Source organism: Scyliorhinus torazame, chromosome 4, assembly GCF_047496885.1.
Source record: "Scyliorhinus torazame isolate Kashiwa2021f chromosome 4, sScyTor2.1, whole genome shotgun sequence".
Classification (NCBI taxonomy): Eukaryota; Metazoa; Chordata; class Chondrichthyes; order Carcharhiniformes; family Scyliorhinidae; genus Scyliorhinus; species Scyliorhinus torazame.
The window spans coordinates 111200920-111219230 of NC_092710.1; the positions used below are offsets into that span (position 1 = coordinate 111200920).

The 18311-nt window shown below is 51.1% G+C and overlaps 1 protein-coding gene across 2 annotated transcripts in view; it reads left to right on the top strand.

Annotated features, from left to right (window-relative positions):
- LOC140410418 (interferon-induced, double-stranded RNA-activated protein kinase-like) overlaps window positions 1–18311 on the top strand; it is a 179348-nt gene that overhangs the window by 18419 nt on the left and 142618 nt on the right. The window lies entirely within an intron of this gene.

The window sequence follows — 18311 nt, forward strand, 5'->3', positions numbered from 1 at the left end:
AAAATCGCTTCTTGTCACAAGTAGGCTTCAATGAAGTTACTGTGAAAAGCCCCCAGTCGCCACATTCCGGTGCCTGTTCGGGGAGGCTGGTATGGGAATTGAACCGTGCTGCTGGCCTGCCTTGGTCTGCTTTCAAAGCCAGCGATTTAGCCCAGTGTGCTAAACTAGCCCCTATGGCCATAAAGCTGGACTTTTCTGTAAACATCCAACACATTCACTGATATCCATCAGGGAGAGAAATAAGATCTACCTACAAGGTTTGGCTTATAACTAACTCCAGACCCACATCGATATGACTGACTCTTGATTACCTCCAGAAGTGGCCGTGCAAGCCACTCTGTTGTATCAAAATTATAAAGATTGCAAAGAATCTTCACGAGACCAGGCGAACACCATCACCGTGTGGACTGTAGCAGTTCAAGAAGGAGACCCAAAAACACCTTCCCAAGGGCAGCAAGGGAAAAGCAATAAATGCTAGCTTTCCAAAAAGGATAAATCACAAAAAGGAACTCAGTCCTTATTTACCAGTGAACAAAGAACAAAGAAATTTACAGCACAGGAACAGGCCCTTCGGTCCTCCAAGACCGTGCCGACCATGCTGCCCGACTAAACTACAAACTTCTACACTTCCTGGGTCCGTATCCCTCTATTCCCATCCTATTCATGTATTTGTAAATATGCCCCTTAAATGTCACTATCGTCCCTGCTTCCACCACCTCCTCCGGCAGCGAGTTCCAGGCACCCACTACCCTCTGCGTAAAAAACTTGCCTCGTACATCTACTCTAAACCTTGCCCCTCTCACCTTAAACCTATGCCCCCTAGTAATTGACCCCTCTACCCCGGGGAAAAGTGCTCTGAGCAATCAGCCAGATCCAGGGCAAGTCCATGGTTCCAGGGAATGGGTGAGTGCACCAGAAGATTAACAGTGACTCCTTTCTCAAATGACACATTGGAAAGCTAGGCAAGAAACTCATCATACTCTAGGATGTTTTTGATGCCATCTACTATCCTGGTAGATGCATGATACAAAAATTGTGGAGCTGTTGACTAATTGTAACAATCAATCTCTATCAATTAGGCTACAACAGACATGAGGTGAGGAAGTCTTCAGTGGTCCGAAGTCCTCTGTTACTCCCAACCATGAACTACATATCATGTCTTAATTTACTCACCGCATCCAAAATGTCAATTGTAAAATAATAAATCGCAAACTGTATTTATTGCAAGATGTAAATTGTTTCCAGAAACAAAATGTATCAGTAGCTAACTAAGTGGTACAGTTTTAAACTGTCTAAAAACTGAAGACAAAATCAAGGGGTTGTTGAAATTCTTGGCCTTAATTTCTGGAGGTTTTAAAAAAACTTTGGACTTTGTTTATAACGTGGCCACTTAAACCTCAATAAATTTTCAAGCAAAGCATCATACTGAGAACCCAGGAACACAGATTTGCCTTAGATTCCCATTGATCTTGGCAAACTTGTGGTGATATGCCTGTGGGTTATATCAAAGTTGGAAGGTGTGCGACCTCCAACCAGCAGGTGGTGGGACAGACTCACCATGCGATCTCTAGATTAAGGTCATGTGACCTGTGACTCCGACATAAAGGGAGACACATCCGGCCATCTTCAGAAGAAGATTGAGAGAGAAATAAGACATACATGTGAATGGTCAGTGCTAGGTGTAAGTTCCAGAGGAGTAGTTAGCAGACTCCATGATAACATGCTCTGTATGAGAATGCTATCTTACCACATGAGACTCAATAAAAGATTCTGGTTTGGCCAAGTCGCAGTCTTTTTTCGATTCCTTCGTGAAGTACAAAGGATCAAACACAACATGGTACCATGAGTGCTGAAGATTTAAAGATAGCGACGGCAGTGAGAACATTAGGCATTCGGCTTGAAGTCCGGTCTTGTGAACTGCAACCTGAGGCAATCCAACACGTAAGAAAATGCTGAAGAGACAAACTGAGGGCCCCCCACCAGCTTCAGATGTCTATTAACATAGGTGAGAACTGGCTGCTGTTCAAACAGCAGTTCAACTTTATGTTGCGGCCGTTGGCCTACAGGCCCAGCCTGATGAAAGCCGAATCGTGTTGCTGCTAACAGTGGCAGGTCCACAAGCGCTTGAACTGTACAACTCGTTTGATAATGAGGAGGATCACAAGAAATCTGATGAAGTGATGAAGCCCTTCGATAAGCAGTGTTCCCCTAAGAACAGTGAAACGTTTGAGCGCTATATGTTCCGTATGTGTACAGAGACCTGGCGAACCATTTGACAGTTTTGTCACAGACTTGAGGCTGAAGGCCCAATCATGCAACTTCAGTGACCTGAAATCTTCGCTAATCCGCCACTAAATTGTTTTTGGTTTACTTGATGATAATCTTTGTGCGATATTATGGTGGCAGGAAGATTTGGTGCTGGAAAAGGCAGTGAAGATCTGCCAGGCGAGTGAGATTGCTGCACAAAGAATAGGCGCACTCTGCTCTCAAAATTTTGGCGGCAACATGGAAGAAGAAGCCAGCGCCATTAGTGCTGTAAACGTGGTCTCAGTGCGGGTGGTCATTTTAAGTGGCAGACAGGAGCCGCCAACATCTTGTGCCAAAAATGTGGCTCTCGACATCCACCATGGCAAAATCCAGCCTATGGAAAAGTTTGTACCAGGGTGGCCTTGTTGGGCACTCTGCAAAACAATGTTTTCCGCGTTCCACCATGGACCATGCATGAGCGGTGTATGCAGTAGATGAGATAAACATAGAAGAACAGCTTTTCATCAATCTCATTGCAGCGAGAAACCAGAAAACTCTGAAAAACAAAGATGAAAACAAAATCGGAACAAAGGATGAAGATAATAAGAACACTCCGAAAACCTTTATGATCGTACTCAAATCGAAGGCAATGCTGAATGACATTTTCATTTGTTGTGACTTTGACCCTAAAGCGAAAGCCAACCTCGGGAGTCAACATGCTTTACAAAAGCTAAATGTGCAGCCAGACTTTGCTGATCGGTCAAGATGATGATAGACTTCGGACCAAGAACTCTGGAGACCTTTGATGTTTGCGAACTAGTGCTCTCAGTGGCAGGCATGAAGCACACAATACTCTTTCACATTGTAGACATGGATGTGGACTCAGTACTTGGGATAAAATCATGTGAATCCCTGAATCTAGTTGAGTGGCTAAATATGCTAGAAGATAGCTGGTCACCTGAGCACAGTGAATTACTACAAGACATTACAGTGTGCACGGTGTATGAGGATTTAGAAGAAATCCTAGTGGAGGACGACAAGCAAGACAAAGGGACAGACCTTCCAGTGAGCAATTCTGGTTAATAGTCTTGAAGAACACGCACAGGTCAATGGCATGATACGAGAACATGATGAACCCGTATTAAAGCATCTGCAAGTGTGAGTGTAAATGGACAGAAGCCGTGGAGCTTCACTTTTGGGCTGAAGTTGGATGTTTACATTTGGGCCCAATGACTATTTCACAAATGAGGTGGTCACTAAAGTGTATTAGTTGGACTCACGGCCGCTGAAATTGTTCTTTGCTGAACCACAAATCATCAGCTGCACAGGCTGCACAATCGACTAGAGGGAGGGCAAAAATGTAACAGTAAGAACAATTCAAACAAAACCGAAGTACAGGGATCGGAGCACTCCAAGAACAGCGACAAGAACTCTGGTAGTCGGTAGTCGAGGTATTACGGTACACTGTAATGCTGTAAGACCATTGGTGTAGAAGGTACTGTTTTCATTGGTTAAGCCTGCCTGCTGGTTTCACCCAGTAAGGCGGAGTATAAGAGCCCGTGTCGCCCCAGCAGCTGCCTTCTGTACCTGCACTGCTGGGGGAAACATCTAGTGTAATAAAGCCTTCAATTGTCTCCAATCTCGCTTCTGGAGTTATTGATCGAGCATCAATTTATTACACTAGATTTTAAAGAATGGAGCTCCGAATCAAGCCGGATTGTCTGCAACTCAGCCCCCACGCAGCAAACTCAGCGGCAACCTTCAAGCACTGGCTGCCGTGTTTCAGTGGATATCTCAGGACGGCTACAATTACACCCACGGAGGACCAGAAAATACAAGTTCTGCACTCGAGGGTGAGCCCAGAGATCTACACTCTCATCGAGGACGCGGACGATTTTGAGGCCGCAATGAATCTGCTGAAAGGACACTATATTTGCCCTGTAAACCAGGTCTACGCCCGACATCTAGTAGCGACGAGGCGACAAATCCCTGGGGAATCGCTGGAGGAGTTCTACCGTGCGCTCCTGGTGTTGGGGAGGAACTGTAACTGCCCGCAAGTTTCGGCCAGCGACCACATGGAACTTTTGATCTGGGACGCATTTGTTGCAGGTATGCTGTCCTCCCAAATCCGCCAGCGATTGCTGGAGAAAGAGACACTAGGCCTCAAGGAGGGACGGGCCCTTGCTAGCTCTCTGGATGTGGCCTCCCGAAACTCCCGCACTTAAGTCCCCGACCGTGCGGCAGCCCCTTGGGCAGCGTGGAACCCCCCCCGCGACCGACTCCGATGCATCCCCCATCCCCCCACAAGCTTGTGCTGCGAGACTGCCAGGCAACCCCGGGGGGGCCTCGCTGCTATTTTTGCGGGCAAGCCAAGCACCCCCGATAGCGCTGTCCGGCCCGCTCATCCCTCTGCAAAGGATGCGGCAAAAAGGGCCACTTCGTGGCGGTATGGCAGGCCCGGGCGGTCGCTGCGGTCTCCGGAGGTCAATCGGGACCGCCACCACAACCCTCTCCACGGGCCACGTGCGGCCTCCGGGCGCCGCCATCTTGTCTCTCGGACACCACGTGTGATGGATGGGCGCCGCCATCTTGTGCACCCCCAGCCATGTGCGACCAGTGGGCGCCGCCACCTTGGCTGGACTCTCAGGACCACGACTCGGATGACCACACACTGCCCGAGGAGAACATCCAACTTCGGCCACGACTAGCCAGGTGACCCTGGACCAATCTCGGCCCCGAACACCCTCGACTGCAACGACGACTGTGCTCGTCAATGGGCATGAAACATCCTGTCTGATCGACTCTGGGAGTACGGAGAGCTTCATACACCCCAACAAGGTAAGGCGCTGTTGTCTCCCCGTTCACCCAGTTAACCAAAATATCTCCTTGGCCTCTGGGTCTCATTCAGTGGAGATCAAGGGGTTTTGCATAGTGAACCTCACGGTCCAGGGAAGGGAGTTTAAAAATTACCGGCTCTACGTCCTTCCCCACCTCTGCGCTGCCACACTCCTAGGGTTAGATTTTCAATGCAACCTCCAAAGCTTAACCTTCAAATTCGGCGGCCCTATTGTCCCCCTTCACTGTCTGTAGCCTCGCGACCCGCAAGGTCGATCCACCTTCCCTGTTTGCGAACCTCACCCCGGATTGCAATCCCGTCGCCACCAGGAGCAGACGGTACAGTGCCCAGAACCGGACCTTTATTAGGTCAGAGGTCATGCGATTACTGAGGGAAGGTGTCATTGAGGCTAGCAACAGTCCCTGGAGAACTCAAGTAGTGGTTGTAAAGACTGGGGAGAAGCATGGGATGGTCATCGATTATAGTCAGACCATCAACAGGTATACGCAGCTTGACGCGTACCCTCTCCCCCGCATATCCGATCTGGTCAACAGGATCGCACAATACAAGGTCTTTTCCACGGTGGATCTAAAGCCCGCCTACCACCAGCTCCCCATCCGCCCTAGCGACCGCAAATACACTGCCTTCGAAACAGATGGGCGGCTCTATCACTCCCTAAGGGTCCCCTTCGGTGTCACTAATGGAGTCTCGGTCTTCCAACGAGAGATGGACCGAATGGTTGACCGGTACAGTTTGCGGGCCACGTTTCCGTACCTCGATAACGTCACCATCTGCGGCCACGACCAGCAGGACCACGACACCAACCTCAGAAAATTCCTCCATATCGCAAAAATCCTTAATCTCACATATAACAAGGATAAATGCGTGTTCAGCACCGACCGTCTAGCCATCCTCGGCTACATAGTGCATGATGGAGTTATAGGCCCAGATCCCGAGCGCCTGCGCCCCCTCATGGAGTTCCCCCTCCCTCACTGCTCCAAGGCCCTGAAACTGCCTGGGAATTTTCTCTTATGCCCAGTGGGTCCCCAACTATGCGGACAAGGCCCGCCGGCTCATCAAATCCACTACTTTTCCCCTGTTGACAGAGGCCCGCCAGGCCTTCAGCCGCATCAAAGCAGACATCGCAAAGGCCACGATGCGCGCCATCGACGAGTCCCTTCCCTTCCAAGTTGAGAGCGACGCGTCCGACGTAGCTCTGGCGGCCACCCTCAACCAAGCGGGCAGGCCCGTGGCCTTCTTCTCCAGTATCCTCCATGCTTCAGAAATTCGCCATTCCTCAGTTGAAAAGGAGGCCCAGGCCATAGTGGAAGCTGTGCGGCATTGGAGGCATTACCTGGCCAGCAGGAGATTCACTCTCCTCACTGACCAACGGTCGGTGGCCTTCATGTTCGATAATGCACAGCGGGGCAAGATAAAGAACGACAAGATCTTACGGTGGAGGATCGAACTCTCCACCTACAACTATGAGATCTTGTATGTGCCAACGCACAAGTGGACCACCTCCGAGCCCTCCACGAGGATCTCTGCCACCCGGGGGTCACTCGATTCTTCCATTTCATTAAGACCCGCAACCTGCCCTACTCCATCGAGGAGGTCAGGACAGCTACCAGGAACTGCCAAATCTGCGCGGAGTGCAAGCCGCACTTCTACAGGCCAGAGAAAGCGCACCTGATAAAGCCTTCCCATCCCCTTGAGCGCCTCAGTATGGACTTCAAAGAGCCCCTCCCCTCCACCGACCGCAACACGTACTTCCTGAACGTGATTGACGAGTACTCCCGGTTCCCATTCACCATTCCCTGCCCCGACATGACCGCAACCCCCGTCATAAAAGCCCTCCACAGTATCTTTACGCTGTTCGGTTTCCCCGCCTACATACACAGCGATAGGGGTCCTCCTTTATGATGCGACGAACTGCGTCAATTCCTGCTCAGCAAGGGCATTGCCTCGAGCAGGACAACCAGTTACAACCCCCGGGGAAACGGACAAGTAGAGAAGGAGAACGGAACTGTCTGGAAGACCATCCTACTGGCCCTACGGTCCAGGAATCTCCCAGTCTCCCGCTGGCAGGAGGTCCTCCCGGATGCCCTCCACTCCATCCGGTCACTGCTGTGTACCACGACCAACCAAACACCTCATGAATGTCTCCTTGTCTTCCCTAGGAAGTTCTCCTCTGGGACCTCACTCCCAACCTGGCTGGCAGCTCCTGGACCCATCCTGCTCCGCAACACATGCGGGCGCACAAATCGAACCCATTGGTCGAGAGGGTCCTCCTCCTTCACGCTAACCCTCATTATGCCTGCGTGGCGTACCCCAACTGCCGACAGGATACGGTCTCCCTACGGGACCTGGCGCCCGCTGGATCCCCACACACACCCCCACCACCAATCCCACCCTCCCACCGGCGCACCCCACAGCCGCCTCCTTCCCAGGTGGATTGGTCCTCCCACCGGTCCCGTAGGGGTGATGAAGCTGCCGAAGAAGCCAAAGCCACGCTCCCGGAGCCACGGATGCCCGAGCAGGCGCCTTCATCACCACCGAAGCTACGATGATCGCAGAGGACGACCAGGGCCCCCGATCGACTAATTGCTTCATTCTAAACTGTAAATAAATTTTGTAAATAGTTGCGATGTAACGAGGCAAAACCACTGTACTGATATATACCGGGTACCTCCGTAACCTTAACCTCTACCACTGTGTAATGCGAGGCCACCACCCCCGCCGGACTCTTTTTTGTTAACAGGGGGTGAATGTGGTAGTCGGTATTAGAGGTATTACGGTACACTGAAATGCTGTACGACCATTGGTGTAGAAGGTACTGTTTTCATTGGTTAAGCCTGCCTGCTCCGCCCAGTAAGGCGGAGTATAAGATCCCGTGTCTCCCCAGCAGCTGCCTTCTGTACCTGCGCTGCTGGGGGAAACATCTAGTGTAATAAAGCCTTCAATTGTCTCCAATCTCGCTTCTGGAGTTATTGATCGAGCATCAAGAACCATATCCAATGAATCGTTCTTCAACCTCTTCAGTCCCACTAAAGTTCCACAGGGTGGAATTTCAAGCCAAGCTTTGGCGGCCAAACAAAAGGCTGATTTTGAACTTGGCACGCTATTTCGAAAACAAATAATTCCGTATGTGAAGTTATACTTTTTCAGGTGAAAAGACTGACGATGATGCTGAGTCTGAGGCCAATTACTACGAACATCTGTTTGAAGTTATCGACAATGATGCAGAAAGTGATGACATGGAAGGTGAGATGGATGACGAACACCATGAGCTGCGTGTGCATCTCTTCCCCAGCAGCACAGATGAGGCTCCAGCGGCATGCCTCCAGTGGTCTGCAAGCAATGACGAGGTGGTCACGGGGGACGCCCAGACATGCTGGACTCTGCGGAGAGTGGGAGTTTGGAGATGGCGCATGTAGAAACTGAAGCTGCTGATACAACCAAGAACAGCTATTGATTGAACTAGAGACACAAGAAGTCGTCCCAATCTTGGAAAAGCTGGCCTCCTAGGTACGTGGTGACCCGTTACAAGTCCTTGAAACGGCACCGGTAATTTACTCCCAAGCTGTCAACGACACTGATGACGAATAGGGGGACTTAGAAGTTGCTGATTACAGCAACACGGAGATTGCAAAAGTAGGCAACTCTGACTCTGACTCTGAGGACGACCTGATGACTATTTCAGTATGCAGCTCCACAGACCACTCGCACATTTGCGAGTTTGAGCAAGAACACCCGGTGCCTCCGGCAGAAAGTACAGTCATGGCCAGTGATGAAGTGCAAGTCACCGATGCTCCAGCCACGCCAGAGGCTGCTACATGGAAAAAATACAAAATCAAGAGACACGCCTAAACACATCACTGTGCCCTAAAGATTAAGAGAACAAAGAGGAGCAGACTGGGAGAACTATCTCATCCTACCAACCAACCAGCAACGAAAACAGTTGCAAGTAGCAAGCAACAGCATGCAAGAAAACGGAAGAGAAAGTGACTGGTAACACAAATATGACAGTCTTGGACACAGGCCTTTCAAAGGCACAGGGTGAAGCGCAAGAAAAGCAAGACGCTGGCAAGTCTCCGACAAGGTGGGCAAGAACTTGAAAGAATGAGATCTGTACAAAGGAAATGGACCCTGGTCAGTCACAGCATGTAAATGGACACTTTAGTAAAACTTGCTCACGTTACCAGCATATAATGAATGTATAAAATTTAGTGTTTTAATGTTACCTGTAAAAAAAAAAATTATCTTAATGTTTTGTGAGGAAGGGGGAATGGGATATGCCTTCGGGTTATATCATAGTTGGAAGGTGCACCAAAGAAAACACAGAGCGAGCAGGGAAGGGGTACATGAAGAGATAAAGGGCAAGGGCACACATGGAGGCAACCACGACTGCGAAGCTGAAGCTTGCCCAGATGACGCTAACACGCCCCCTGGTACGTTCTAGTACCAGGAGGCAGCAGGGACAGAAGCAAAACAGTATGCTTGGTGCAGCTGACTCTCGGGAGCTCGTAAACAGGGGGGCCCCATACCCACACATAGGTTCTGTTTAGTGAAGACGTAACGGAAGTGTTGGGTGCTCTGAGCTACAGACGAACCAACACGGTTGAGATTGGTACAACGCAGTTTTATTCCATTAAACTATTTATACATCCGACTTGGTACTCAGCATGTTGTGACTGTGGGAGTGTCTTGCATTGAGGTCCTGGCCCTGTGCCGTCTCCAGATGGACTGCCTAGGAAGTGTCGTGTTTCTTGTTTTATACTGTGTCTGCTCTTGTCTGTGATTGGCTGTCGTGTTATGTGTGCTAATTGGTCCGTTGCTCTGTCTATCATTATGTATGTGTTATGATGTATGTTTGAATATCATGACATCCCCCCTTTTTTACAAGATTATGTTCCTACGTGGTTATAAATATAAATGTGTCCTGAGTGCTGCTAAACGTGTGTGTGTGCGTAATATTTACATCATGTACATGGGGCTTAACTATATACAAGCTGCGATGTCAGGTGTGATATGCTAACTAGGTTGTACCATAACAAAAAGAAGAACAACGTGGAAATTTGGAACGATCAAACGAATGCCTGTAACGATAAAACAGAGACATGTTATAAAACAGTGGTTGCAAAAGTTCAACGTGTGAACAGTCTCATAAGTCCAGTCTAGTAGGTGGGCGACGAATTCACTTGACCGTCAGGGTGGCACACCATTCATCGCCCGGATTGATGGTGTTGATCCGGTTCCCATCAATGACCGCAACCCGGAAGGCATCTTGATCATCTGTGTCATCGGTTTGGATGTCGTGATGTGGAGGCTGGATGGTCCGCACGTTCCTGCGAGGTTGTCGGAGATGTGGAAGATCAACAGATTGAGCCGCTCGACAGTAGGCAGCGTAGTGGCCCACCTTGCCACAGCGTAGGCATTGTCGGGTTTTTGCAGGACATTGCCCTTTTAAATGTGCAGCTCCACAGTTGCCGCACGTCGTGACGTCATGGCGTTCGTTACGCCACTGCGCACGCGCAGTTCGGTCTTGCGTCGGGCGCGTCTGTGCAGCACGTCCCTCAGTGTTGCCGTAGGTTTTGGCGCGCACAAATGCGGGAGGCCTTGAAAAGCGTGCGAAACGACCGCCCTCGTCCGGGCTGGGAGAAACTTGATTGCCTGGACGCGTTCGGCCTCGTGGGTGGCCTGGCTTGCCGATTCGGTCGCGTGGGACCCCCTCCGTGCCGATTCGGCCGCCTGAAATTGGGCATAGCGGCTAGTCGCATTCTCATGCAGGACACAGGCTTCAACTGCAGATGCTAAGGTCAGGCTTTTTATTTTTAGAAGCTGCTGGCGTAGGCCACCGGAGGCAACGCCAAAAACGATCTGGTCCCGGATCATGGTCTCTGAGGTGGTGTCGTAACCGCAGGACTGCGCAAGTATGCGGAGGTGCGTCAGGAAGGACTGAAAGAGCTCATCCTTACCTTGCAGGTGCTGCTGAAAGACATACCTCTCAAAGCTCTCGTTGCCCTCAATGTTGAAGTGCTTGTCGAGCTTGAGGAGGACCGTGTCATACTTAGCTTTGTTCTTGCCTTCCGCGAACACCAAGGAGTTGTATACATCGATGGCGTGCTGACCTGCGGTAGTGAGGAGCATGGCAATCTTTGTTTCGTCCGAGGGGCCCTGTTTTTCATTGGCTTGCATGAAGAGTTCGAAGCGCTGCTTGAAGAGCTTCCAATTTGTGCCCAGGTTCCCAGCGACTTGCAACGGCTGCGGTTTGTTGAGGGTGTCCATGGCTCAGGATGGCAGATTTGCCGGTAGGTATCGATTCACTCCTGGTACCATGAAGTGTTGGGTGTTCTGAGGTACAGACGAACCAACACGGTTGAGATTGGTACAACGCAGTTTTATTCCATTAAACTATTTATACATCTGACTTGGTACTCAGCACGTTGTGACTGTGTGAGTGTCTTGCTTTGCGGTCCTGGCCCTGTGCCGTCTCCAGATGGACTGCCCAGGAAGTGTCGTGTTTCTTGTTTTATACTGTGTCTGCTCTTGTCTGTGATTGGCTGTCGTGTTATGTGCGCTAATTGGTCCGTTGCTCTGTCTATCATTATGTATGTGTTATGATGTATGTTTGAATATCATGACAGTGACTATCAGTTTGTCTTACATGATTTATTTTCTGTACATCCCGTTTAGCTTACTTTTCCACTTTGTTTATTTATATTATTATTTTTTAAAAAAAAATATTTTTTTATTCTCCATTTTCACATTTTCTTTAGAATTTACACCCCACCAACAAACAGTAAACGGTAACGAATACAATGTCAATCCCCTTATTAACAACAACAATTCCATCATCCCACCAACCTTCAAACAACGGCCCACCTGACAATATAAGCATCAAATAAAACAAACCCTCCCAAGGTGGAAAAAAAAGGAAAAAAGAAAAAGGAATCAGGAATCGCCTATGGTCACCATTGACATATACAGTCCACCCTCAAACCCCCCCCCCCAATATTCAACGCCATCCAATCCCCGAAAGAATCCCGTGAATGACACCCATGAATTGTAGACCCCCCCCAGACTCCTCCCCTCCAATTCCTCTTGTAAACTCCCTCTCCCCAACCTCGGTTCCTTCCCCCAACTTTTCACCCTGGCTAGACTCACCGGAACTTGTTCTATCAGGCTCCGATGGCCGCAGCCCCGCCCCCACCTCACTCCCGTTCACTGGCCGGCTTAAACTGGCCAGCATGGAGGCCCCCGCCCGGGTCTCCTTCCCCCTTGCCCGGTCCCAGGAAAACCAAGAAATCCCCTTTAGCACACAACCCCAACATACACACCCAAGCCCCGAAGAACCATCATTGCAAATGAAAGTCCCAACTCTTCCCTTGTCCAAATATATACAGCGTCGACTCATTTAGTACATACACCAACACACAGTGAAAAAATACAGTTACATGAGGCTACATCGGTATACGACCAATTCTCAATTCAGCCACAGTCCTTCTGCCTTCGCAAACTCCTCCGCTGCTTCCGCCGTCCCAAAATAAAAGTCCTTGGATTTGTAGGTCACTCTCCACTTAGCTGGACACACAATGCCGCACTGCACCATGCTGATGTACACTACCTTCTTCATCTGGCTGAAGGCAGCCCGCCTCCTCGCCAGTTCCACCATAAAGTCCTGGTATATGCGTATGCCAGCTCCAACCCCCTGCATCACCCGCTTCTGCTTTGCCCAGCACAGGACTTTCTCCTTCACGCTGTACAAACAGTTACTACTCTTGGCGGCTCACTCGCCTTTGGTATAAGCCTCCACGACCTATGAGCCCGATCCAGTTCATATCGGGAGGGATCGTCCCCCTCCCCCAATAGCTTTGGCAACACCGTGGCATAATACTCCGTCGGCCTGTTCCTGTCCCTGTGAGGCAGCAATGCTGGCTTCCTGTCCCTGTGAGGCAGCAGTGCTACTGTGTCACCCCAATTCAGATTTCACCATCTGCCATGGTGGGTTTCAAACCCGGCGCCAGAGCATGACTCTGGGTCCCTTGATTACTAGTCTAGTGTCAATACCACTACACTACATATCCATGGCAAATGTCACTGTAAAGAATTATGAAACCAACCCAACAAAATAATATATTTTTTAAATCCTGGAATTCCCTCCCTAACTGCACTGTGGGTGTACCTACACCTCAGGAACTGCAGCGGTTCAAGAAGGCAACTCACCACCACCTTCTCAAGGGCATCTAGGGATGCCTGATCTAGCCAGCGACATCCACATCCCATGATATTAATTTTTTTTTAACTTTCATGATTTTAAATACCCCAAGCATTCTTTTTCTAGGAAGAATGCCCCAATCTGTTCAGTCTTACTGACACCCCGGTTTTGGCTCTGTTATAACCTGCCTGATTATTATTGGCTAGGGACTATAGGCTGTCCCACAATCCTTTTTTTTAATAAACATTTTATTGAGGTATTTTTGGTATTATAACAACAACACAGTAAACAATGTACATGAAACTATAAACATAGTGCAAAAGCCATCTTCCTCCCTTACAGGTCCCACCTTTATTAACCCCCTACTCTAAGCTAAACTAACCCCTCCCCCCCTTCTGCTGACGATTAATTTTCCATGAAGAAGTCGACGAACGGTTGCCACCTCCGGGCGAACCCTAACAGTGACCCTCTCAAGGCGAACTTGATTTTCTCCAAACAGAGAAAGCTAGCCATGTCCGATAGCCAGGCCTCCGACTTCGGGGGCTTTGAGTCCCTCCGTGCTAATAGTTCCTTACCCGCGGGTTCTTGCCCGCCCAAACAAAGCTAGAGATCACTTTGTTGACCCGTTTAAAAAAGGACCGCAGAATAAAGATGGGGAGACATTGAAACATGAACAGGAATCTCGGGAGGACCATCATCTTCACCGTCTGCACCCTCCCAGCTAATGACACCGGGAGCACGTCCCATCTCTGAAAATTGTCCTTCATTTGGTCTACTAGTCGGGCCAGATTTAATTTATGCAGCCGGTTCCATTCCCGCACCACTTGAATGCCGAGGTACCTAAAGCTTCCCCCTACTAATCTAAACGGCAGCTCTCCCAATCGCCTCTCCTGTCCCCTCGCCTGGACCGCAAACATCTCACTTTTCCCCATATTTAGCTTATACCCCGAAAACCGGCCAAATTCCCCTAGAATCCTCATGATTTCTTCCATCCCCTCTAATGGGTCCGATACATACAGAAGCAGGCCGTCTGAATAGAGCAAGACTCTGTGCTCCACACACACATTCTCCCCCCCCCCCCCCCCCCCCCCCCCCACTGGCCCAGCCCCTTCCAGAATTGCCAGCGGCTCTATAGCTAGCGCGAAGAATGGTGGGGAGAGGGGGCATCCCTGTCTCGTCCCCCGGTGCAGTCTAAAATAGTCCGATGTTGTCCTATTCGTCCGTACACTTGCCACAGGAGCCTGATACAGTCACCTGACCCAGTCAATAAAGCCCCGCCCAAATCTGAACCATCCCCGTACCTCCCACAGATAATCCCATTCTACCCGATCAAAAGCCTTTTCTGCATCCATTGCGATCACTACCTCCACCTCCCTACCTTCCGGGGGCATCATGATCACATTTAACAGACAGCCTTCTTACATTGGCCACCAACTGCCTACCCTGAAGAAACCCCGTCTGGTCCTCCCCAATAACGTTCGGAATACAATCCTCAATACTGGAGGACAAAATTTTGACCAGCAGTTTGGCGTCCACATTCAACAGGGATATCGGCCTGTAGGACCCACACAGCTCCGGGTTCTTGTCCCGCTTCAGAATCAGTGAAATCGTGGCCTGTGACATTCTACGGGGCAGCACCCCTCGTTCCCTTGCCTCATTGAACATCCTCATCAACACCGGCCCCAATATCCCAGAGAACTTTTTATAAAACTCCACTGGGTACCTGTCCGGCCCCGGGGCTTTACCCGCCTACATGGCCTTCAGACCCTCCATTATCTCTTCCAACCCGATCGAGGCTCCAGCCCTTCTACCAGCTCCCCGTCTACCTTAGGGAAATTCAGACCCCCCCAAGAAGTGCCTCATCCCCTCCGGCCCCGTGGGAGGTTCCGACCTATGCAGCCTACTGTAGAAATCCCTAAACGCCTTATTCACCCCTGCTGAATCTCGAACCAAGTTCCCATTTCCGTCATTTACTTTCCCTATCTCCCTGGCTGCCTCCCTCTTTCGAAGTTGCTGTGCAAACATTCTGCTGGCCTTCTCTCCATACTCATAGATTGCCCCCCTCACCTTTTTCAGCTGCTCCACCGCCCTCCCTGTGGTTAACAAGTCAAACTCCGCCTGTAGCCTCTGCCGTTCCCTTAAAAGCCCTGCCTCTGGGGTCTCCGCATACCTCCTATCAATCTGCAGTATCTCCTTAAACAGTCAGTCCGTCTCTGCCCTGTCTACCTTCCCCCTGTGGGCCCGTATTGAGATCAGCTCCTCTCTGACCACCGCCTTCAGTGCTTCCCAGACCATTGCTGCTGAAATTTACCACGTCCGCCTTCAGTGCCCTAAGATGTGTGAACACACTATTTAAAAAAAATAATAATTTTTTATTCGGGTTTTCACAAAATATCAACAACAGAATGAGAAAGAGACCCGATAATATTAAATACAGAACAAAGTAAAACAACCCCCGTGCCCCCCTCCCCACTATACATAAATAATAAATTAACACCCTGAATTAACACAAAGCAAACATAGCAAATATATACACCCCCTCAGATCCCCCAGGGCAAATAAACAAAAATAAAATAGAACCCCCCACCCCGCCGGGTTGCTGCTGCTGCTGACCAATGTCTACCGTTCTGCCAGGAGTCCAGAAACGGTTGCCACCGCCTGAAAAACCCTTGCACCGATCCCCTTAAGGCGAATTTCACCCTCTCCAATTTAATAAACCCCGCCATATCGTTGATCCAGGATTCCACGCTTGGGGGCCTCGCATCCTTCCACTGAAGAAGAATCCTTCGCCGGGCTACCAGGGACGCAAAGGCCAGAATACCGGCCTCTTTCGCCTCCCGACTCCCCTGCAACCCCAAATATCGCGAACCCCCAGCCCGGTTTGACCCTGAATCCTATCACCCTCGACACCGTCCTCGCTACACCCCTCCAAAACTCCTCCAGCGCTGGGCATGCCCAGAACATATGGGTGTGATTTGCTGGGCTCCCTGAGCACCTAACACACTGTCCTCACCCCCAGAAAACCGGCTCATCCTTGTCCCGGTCATGTGTGCCCTGTGCAGCACCTTAAACTGTATGAGGCCGAGCCTCCGCACGAAGAGGAAGAGTTCACCCTCCCTAGGGCATCTGCCCACGTCCCTTCTTCAATCTCCTCTCCCAACTCCTCCTCCCACTTACCTTTCACCTCCACCACCGAGGCCGCCTCCTCCTCCTCCTGCATCACCTGGTAAGTTTCCGAGATCTTCCCCACTCCCACCCACCCCCCCGAGAGCACCCTGTCCTGTACTGTGCGTGGCAGCAGCCGCGGGAATTCCACCACCTGCTGCCTGGCAAACGCTCTTACCTGTAAATATCTGAAGGTGTTCCCGGGGGGAGCCCGTACTTCTCCTCCAGCTCACCCAGGCTCGCGAACTTCCCGTCCACAAACAGGTCCCCCAACCTTCTTATCCCTGCCCTGTACCACCCCGAAAACCCTCCATCTATTCTCCCTGGGACAAACCGGTGGTTCCCCCGTATTGGGGTCCACACCGAGGCCCCAACCTCCCCCCTGTGCCGCCTCCACTGCCCCCAGATTTTGAGGGTAGCCGCCACTACCGGGCTCGTGGTATACTCATTGAAGGGAGCGGCAGGGGCGCCATTGCCAGCGCCTCCAGACTCATACCCTCACAAGACGCCATCTCCAGCCTCTTCCATGCAGCCCCCTCCCCCTCCATCACCCACCTGCGCACCATCGTCACATTGGCGGCCTAGTAGTACCCACAGAGGTTGGGCAGTGCCAGCCCCCCCACCCCCACCCCATTCCTACTCCGCTCCAAGAACACCCTTCTCACCCTCGGGGTCCCTCGCGCCCACAGAAACCCCATTATGCTCCTGTTGACCTGCCTAAAGAAGGCCTTCGGGATAAACATGGGGAGGCACTGGAACAGGAACAAAAACCTTGGGCGCACCGTCATCCTAACTGACTGCACCCTACCCGCCAGGGACAGCGGCAACGCGTCCCACCTCTTAATCTCCTCCTCCATTTGCTCCACCATCCCCGTGAAATTAAGCCTATGCAGGGCCCCTCAGCTCCTGGCCACCTGGACCCCCAAGCTCCTTGAAGCTCCTCTCCGCCCTTTTTTTAGTGGGAGCTCGCCAATCCCCCTCTCCTGGTCCCCTGGGTGAACCACGAACAACTCGCTCTTCCCCATGTTGAGCTTGTACCCTGAGAAATCCCCGAACTCCCTGAGGATCCTCATTACCTCCGGCCTTCCCCCCACCGGGTCCGCCACATATAGCAGCAAGTCGTCCGCATAGAGCGACACCCTATGCTCCTCCCCGCCCCGCACCAACCCCCTCCAGTTCCTCGACTCCCTCAGTGCCATAGCTAGGGGCTCAATCACCAGTGCGAAGAGCAGGGGGGACAGGGGACACCCCTGCCTCGTCCCTCGATGCAAACAAAAGTACTCAGACCTCCTCTTGTTCGTGGCCACACTCGCTATCGGGACCTCGTACAACAACCTAACCCACCTGACAAACCCCTCCCCAAACCCGAACCTCTTCAGCACCTTCCACAAGTACCCCCACTCTACCCTATCGAAGGCCTTCTCAGCGTCCATCGCCACCACTATCTCCGCCTCCCCCTCCCTCGCCGGCATCATAATAATGTTCAGGAGCCTCCGCACATTCGCGTTCAACTGCCTCCCCTTCACGAATCCCGTCTGGTCTTCGTGGATCACCTGCAACACACAATCCTCAATTCTCGTGGCTAAGACCTTCGCCAGCACCTTGGCATCTACATTTAACAACAAAATCGGCCTGTAAGACCCACACTGCAGGGGATCCTTGTCCCGCTTCAGGATCAAGGAGATCAGTGCCCGGGACATCGTCGGGGACAAAGCCCCCCCCCCCTCCCTTGCCTCATTGAAGGTCCTAACTAGCAACGGGCCCAACAGGTCCAAATATTTATTGTAGAATTCGACCGGGAAACCGTCCGGCCCCGGTGCCTTCCCCGCCTGCATGCTCCCTATC